The 6,789-nt window shown below is 41.9% G+C and overlaps 1 pseudogene; it reads left to right on the top strand.

The window, feature by feature from the left end:
• Nucleotides 1–4,296: 4,296 nt before the first annotated feature.
• Nucleotides 4,297–5,731, top strand: LOC101980342 (annotated as a pseudogene).
• Nucleotides 5,732–6,789: the final 1,058 nt, after the last annotated feature.

Below are 6,789 nucleotides of genomic sequence, written 5' to 3'. Positions count from 1 at the left end.
GCAACATCAGAAGTTTTGGGGAGTAGCATGAAAACTTTACATGAGATCTCCTAAAAGTGAAAAGGAGAGCAGATTTTACTCCCTTCCAGGGATGATAAACTGCTCATTCTAGGTCAGTTCCTCCTGGAGAAAAGGTTATGAGGCCTGAGAAAGGAAGAAAGGAAGAAGAATGATTTTATGAAAATATTATCTATGATTAATAGAATTGAATTTACTTTTGTCCTTTGAGAAAATTTGTTGTTTGGTTCAAGGGTGTTGTGGATGTAGAAGTTGCTAAGAAGATTTACTGAACACTACTGTCAACCTCAGATTATCATAGTAAACACATGAACATCTACCTGGTGCCCTTCAACTCTCTGCCACTTGTATATGTATATATGTTTATGGAGGTGTAGACTTCTGCAGGAGCATGGTCAACTTACTAACAACAACTCTCCTAAAACTGACACTCCTCTTCCCAACAGTTATCAATTACCTATAGCCCCTTGACTAGGGTTGGTACTTCATGTCCACCTCGCCTCTGTGCTGGGAATTTGTCTAGCTTGAACTTGTATCACTCTTGGGCTTGCTATTATGACCTCTTAGAAAGTTTATATATTCAACTGCCCTGCAATGTACAGAAGACAGTTTCCTTATAGTCATACAGAGCCTCTTTTGCAATCTCTTCTTCCATCTCTTTCAAAATGATGCTGAATATTTGGAGAAGGATATAAGATGTAGACAACTAATTTAGGGCCAAGAATTCTATGGTCTCTTATTCTCTGCAACTTTACCCATTTTTGGTTATTTTATTGATCACTATTTATCACAAATATAGACTCCACTGCTGAGACTTGAGAAATGCATTAAAATACGATTATAATGATAAGTTATTAAGGGTCAGTTTAACACTATTTCCATTGAGAAGCAAATTATTAGTAGGTTCTTCATCAAGACTCTTTTACTAAAGAAATGTTATATTAATTATGCCTCTTTCAATAAATAGCAATCTCACAAAATGGAGATCCTAAGATTTACCTCTTATTGTGTTCATGTCTTCCTCCAGATAACCACAGGAACATGCATATGCTCATTAGGCTGTCAGCGACCATGATCTTTGTCTTCTTCATCATCCTACTTTATACTCATTCTTTGGCTAAAAAGATAAGTCTCAGAAACAAGTCAGTGAGTGTCATCTGTGTAGAGTGAGAATGCAAGACCAGAGAAATACAGGTGTGTGTTCCTCATTTACAAGAACATAATTGGGCCAATACAGGGAAACTGAGACAGAACTTTCTAGACATGAAAGAAAGCCTTGCTCATGCTCTCAGCTCTCAGCTCTCAGATAATTCCTCAATGCACTTCTGTTCTTCACATCAAAAGCATGCTCAAATATCTAGGAGAATGTATTACAAGAAAGAGAAAGAAGGAGGAGAGGAGGAAGAAAGGGAAGGAAAGAGAATATACAGAAGAAAGAATTACTAGGGTACAGCAAAGTGGAGTGGGGCTACAAACGAACAGTAGCAGATTATTTGATTCTAATTTGTGGCAGGATCTTCTTCACCTCATGACTTCTCAAAGAAATGTGTCAGGAAATGTGTGGAGACCACAGACCTTTCTCCAGCAAAAGCTGATATATGCAATGAAATAACATCTGGAATCTGAAGACAGAAGTCCTTAACTTTGGGACCATCATTCATTATTCTAATATGATTTGGAAAGTGGCTTTCCATTATTTACAAATGTTATGGCCCTCACTACCCACTCCAAAGAAACCAAGCTTTACTGCATAGTCCATGGGTCTCTATTTCATTTCAGTCTGGAAGAACATTACAAACTGACCCGATGTAAATTCTAGATCTACTTGAAGATGTAATCATGATGGGTATTTCACAATTCCATATCAAGAAGAAGCTCACTCTTTTTTAGTATATATTTATAATGCTTAATAATGTCATACAACAAACTGGATCTCATGACAATTTCTTATATGTGTTTTTTCTTTCCTTTCCTTTTAATTGCTTTTATTGAGCTATACATTTTTCTCTGCTCCCTTTTCTTCCTGTCCTTCCACTTCTACCCTCTCCTCATGAACCCCACACTCCCAATTTACTCAGGTCATCTTGTCTTTTTCTCCTTCCTATGTGATCCATGTATGTCTCTCTTAGGGGCCTCTTTGTTGCCAAGGTGTTCTTGGGTTGTGGACTGTAGGTTGGTTTTTCTTTTCTTTGTGTCTAGAAACCACTTATGTGTGAGTCCATAGAAATTTGTCTTTTGGGGCCTGTGTTACTTCACTCAATATGGCTTTTTTCTAGATCCATTCATTTGTCCGCAAATTTCAAGATGTCATTATTTTTTGCCACTGTGTAGTACTCCATTACCACAAATGTACCACATTTTCTTCATCCATTATTCAGTGGAGAGGTATCTAGGTTGTTTCTAGGTTCTGACTATTAAAATATTGCAGCTATGAACATAGTTGAGAACAAGTCCTTGTGGTATGATTGAACATCCTTTGAGTATATACCCAACAGCAGTATTGCTGGTATCTGGAGGAAAATTATTTCCTAATTTTATGAGAAATCACCATATTGATTTCTAAAGCAGCTGTACAAGTTTGAACTCCCACCAACAATGGAGGGGTGTTTCCCTTTGCCCACATCCTCTTCAGTGTTTTTGATGTTGACCATTGTGACAGGTGTAAAATGGAATCTCAGGGTTGTTTTGATTTGTATTTCTCTGATGGCTAACAATGTTGAACATTTCCATAAGTGTCTTTCAGTCATTTTAGATTTGTCTACTGAGGATTCTCTGTTTCAATCCGTACCCCATTTTTATTGGATTATTTTTTTCTTTTATTTTTTTCTTTTGATGTTAAGTTTCTTGAGTTCTTTGTATATTTTGGAGATTATTCCTCTGTCCAATGTGGGCTTGGTAAAGACCTTTTCCCATTCTGTAGGCTGCCATTTTGGTCTTGTTGTTCATGTCCGTTGCTTTACAGAAGTTTCTCAATTTCTGGAGATCCCATTTGTTAATTGTTGTTCTCAATGTCTGTGCGGGTGGGGTTATTTTTGAAAGTGGTCTTGAGGCAGAGCAGTAGAGAAAGCACAAATAAGCATATGCAAACTCACAATGAATAATCAAAATTGGCCAAAATATCTTATCAGCAGACCAAAATCACATTGACTAATGATGTGCACTCCTAGCCAATCACAACACATCTGAGCAACCACCAGTTCCAAAAGAATCAATCAAAAACATTCCTGTGGCAACTTAATTTCCCTAACCCAATAAAACCCCTGAACTTTTTACAATAAAGAGCTGTATTGAAATATTTCAGAGTCTGTGCCATTGAATTCACACCTTCTCATCCTCAGGCCCCACGTAAATGGAGATCAGACAACAGGCAGCAGCAACAAGCTCAAAACCACTACAAACTGGTGCCCAGCATGGATGGACCTTCCCCCTTTTCTTGCTTTTTGGGTCCTCCTTACCCTCTTTTAGGAATTTTTTTCTTTCTTGCTTGTTGTCTTGGCTACTGACTCTCTGCCAGCATCCTGAATTTGGCTGATTTCAGTGAGTTGAACCTTATTTTTCTTTTCTAAGCCCTTGGTGAGTTGGTGTTTCTTTCCTATCCTTTCATTTTCTTTTCCTTCTCCACTTTGCTGTCTTGGTTATAAACTCTCATCATCATGACTTGATTCAGTCCAGTACTTTCACAAAGGGGCTGACCACCCAGGAGACAGAAACAATAAAGGACCCTCCAACAGGTCCTTTTCACATGGAGACACTGTGTGAGTATATGGCCACGACCTAAAAAACCACAGAACTTCCTCACTATAAACAGGACACTCAGTCTACAACGACTACTTACCCTTCCCCTTCTGTCCTTGTCCTCTTGTGAATTCCCTTATGGTCTGAGAGCAACTGATGACTTTTGCCCAAAACCACTCTCCAGGATTGTCTGAAAGCTCTCTTGCTTTATGGGGAGTCCTAACCACTCTTTGGAACATAGATTGTTGAACTTCCTCTTTTACTCTCAGTTCTCAACTAATCAGGTTACTTGACCACCTATTAAAGGCTATTAGGGTGGTGACTGGTCTCTTAGTTCACAGGAAACCTTTGTCTGTTCAACTGTGGTTGAATGCCCTTTCCCTTTTGGAACTGGAACATTCTCCTCAGTTGATGGCTATTTCCACTAGCTTGACATTGGAACTGAGCATGAAGACCAAGATGCAGTTGTTGCTGCTCACTCCATGTCTTCTGGCTACCTTCTTCTTTGCTACTCCTCCTCAGAGGCTCCTGCTGAAGCCCATCATGAATGGTGTCCTTTCCCAGGAGGATGGGATCCTTCCTTCTCTGTCAGTGCTGCCACCACTCCCTCCCTGAAGTTGACAAGAGTTCTGTGAGTCCCATGCAAGGGCTGCTGCCCTGGATCTAGCCCACCATTTTTGCCTCTGCTCGGTCTCCCACCCACAATATGTGGAGCCTGAAGTAGAAGCTGCCTTTCTGGCCATTTTGCTGAGCTATTCCTGCAGCACTTCAAAGCTGAGGTGGCTCAGGCCTCAGGCTCACTCTCCCCACCTGTCTTGGCCCCATTGAGCCCTGTTTGGAGATTGCACCACCATATGATTTGTCCTTTAACAGCTGCAGAGTGTGCAGGCCCTTGGCTGTGTTGAGCCAGTCTCTATCTACTGAGGACTTAACTGGTCCCCTTTCTTCCTCAGTCTCTTCCCCCTCTACAACATCCTCAAAGCTAAACTTCAAGAAATGCTTTTCCCACCATTTAGTGGGTCACTAAGTCTCTGGAGACCACATCAGACCCTCCATCCTCGATGGAAACAGCAACTCCAATTCCTCTTGTGGTGCTGGGAGAGTTGGTAGGGGATTGGCTATTGATGGCACAGTCCCTGGGGAGAGATGGACTCACCACTTCGAGAGGCTGAGACTGAGCTGTGAAGGGGAAACCTTGAAAGACAGAGCAGGGATGGTCCAAAGAGAAGAGATGCTCAGTTTTATGGGGTCAGAAGAAGCTGCTCCTGACACAGTAGGAGTGGGTCATGGAGGAAAGGTGGCTGGGATGACCTCTGGAGGAGGAGTGTAGCCTCAATGGCAGAAGTATTTCCTACTACTTAAAAGTGAAGGAGAGAGAGGAGGAAGTCACTTGGAGTTCATACCACCCAAGGCCTCCCAGCTCTGACTTAGCATTCCCTGTTCTCCTATCACTGATGTCCAACAGCCACAGCCCTAGAAATGCCTGTCAGGGAGAACATGTTTGTGGTTAAGGTAGAAGGCCCTTCAGAGTACATTCTGGATATAACTGAAGCACTTCATGGGAAGATCTGGGTGTCTGACATTCAGGATCACCTAAGCCCAGGAACCTGCCCTGCTATCAGCCCCCGTCCAATGTACCTGCCTTTGGATTCTAGGACCTCCTTCCTCACAAAGGATAACACAGAAAGCCTGGAGTTGCCCTGCCTGAATCTCCTGGGTCTCCTGCTGGAGTAACAAATGCCTGTCACGGGAAACTTATGGGGGTCTTTTTGACCAACTCTCAGTGTCCTTCTCCTCTAGTTCTGCCTCCATTGCTGCCTCCCACTTTTACTCAATAAAACCACTTCTTCTGAAATTGCCCCTTTGTATTACCATTGAGGAGGGGCCCCCGAACAGGACAGCTCATCCCCTCTCAACCCCCTACCCTCTCCTGAATACTCCAATAAGAGTCACAGGGTGATTCCTATTCCAGGGATAAGTAGGGATTGTCCCAGGGCTTGTCCAAAGACCAAACGCCCTAAATACAAAAAGGACTATCATTAGGCATGCCACTGTAGAAACTCCCAACAATCATCTTTAAACTCCAAATGGAATAACCCACAGGCCAGCAAGTAAAAGGGAATGCTGACACAGCAAATTAAAAAGTGTTTGGGGCCCTCCCCATTTTTCCTCACTCTCCCATGATGACTATTTTTCTAGATGGTAAACCTGTTATAAGACTGGCAGACCCTGGGGCAGATGCTACCATCATCTTGCTCAATAGTGCCAAAGCCATCTCACATTGGAAGTTTAAGGTTGGCCACACTATTAATGGGGCAGGTGGCAACTCCACTTCTAAGACCACTCTTCACCCATTTTATTGGAAGGATTTGGATGGTAAATAAGGCAGATTCTGCCCTATTGTGTCAGACGCTCCCCTGTAAACTTTGAGAATGGAACCTTTTGGAAGAGGTGGGTGCTGTCCTTACTACTGAGGATAAGGCCTTTATGAGGATGTAATGCCACATGACACTATGAGGCCAATCAGGACAATGGCCCTGCTGTCTCCACTATACAGGGCTTAATCCCCAATTCTAAGGATCACTGACCATCATTCTAATATAATCATTCCACAACCTGTAGCCTTAAATTGGCTCACGGACAAAACAGTATGAATGAATAAGTGACATAACATGGATCCCAAATTATCAACTTTAAAAGATTTGGTTAAGGAGCAACTTTCCCTCAGTCATATTGATCCATCCCATAGCAGGTTCAATATTCCAATATTTTTTATTAAGAAAAAGTCAGGCAAATAACATCTGTTATAGGACTTGAGGCAAATTAATGCACAAATGGAAAACTAGGGTCCTTACAAGGCAGGCTAGCCACACCCAGGTGCTATCCTCCCAGGATGGGGTGTACTGCTCCTATCTAAAACAGTGATTCTTAAGTCCCCCTAAATAAATAATTCATAATTCTGAACTAGTGTGGGATGATTTTGTAATTTCTGTCTTTATCTGGCACCCAACCATTTGGTTTTAGAACCTCCAGCTC

The sequence above is a fragment of the Microtus ochrogaster genome, unplaced genomic scaffold (genome assembly GCF_000317375.1).
Source record: "Microtus ochrogaster isolate Prairie Vole_2 unplaced genomic scaffold, MicOch1.0 UNK277, whole genome shotgun sequence".
NCBI lineage: Eukaryota > Metazoa > Chordata > Mammalia > Rodentia > Cricetidae > Microtus > Microtus ochrogaster.
This window is presented reverse-complemented; position numbering and strand designations above follow the sequence as displayed.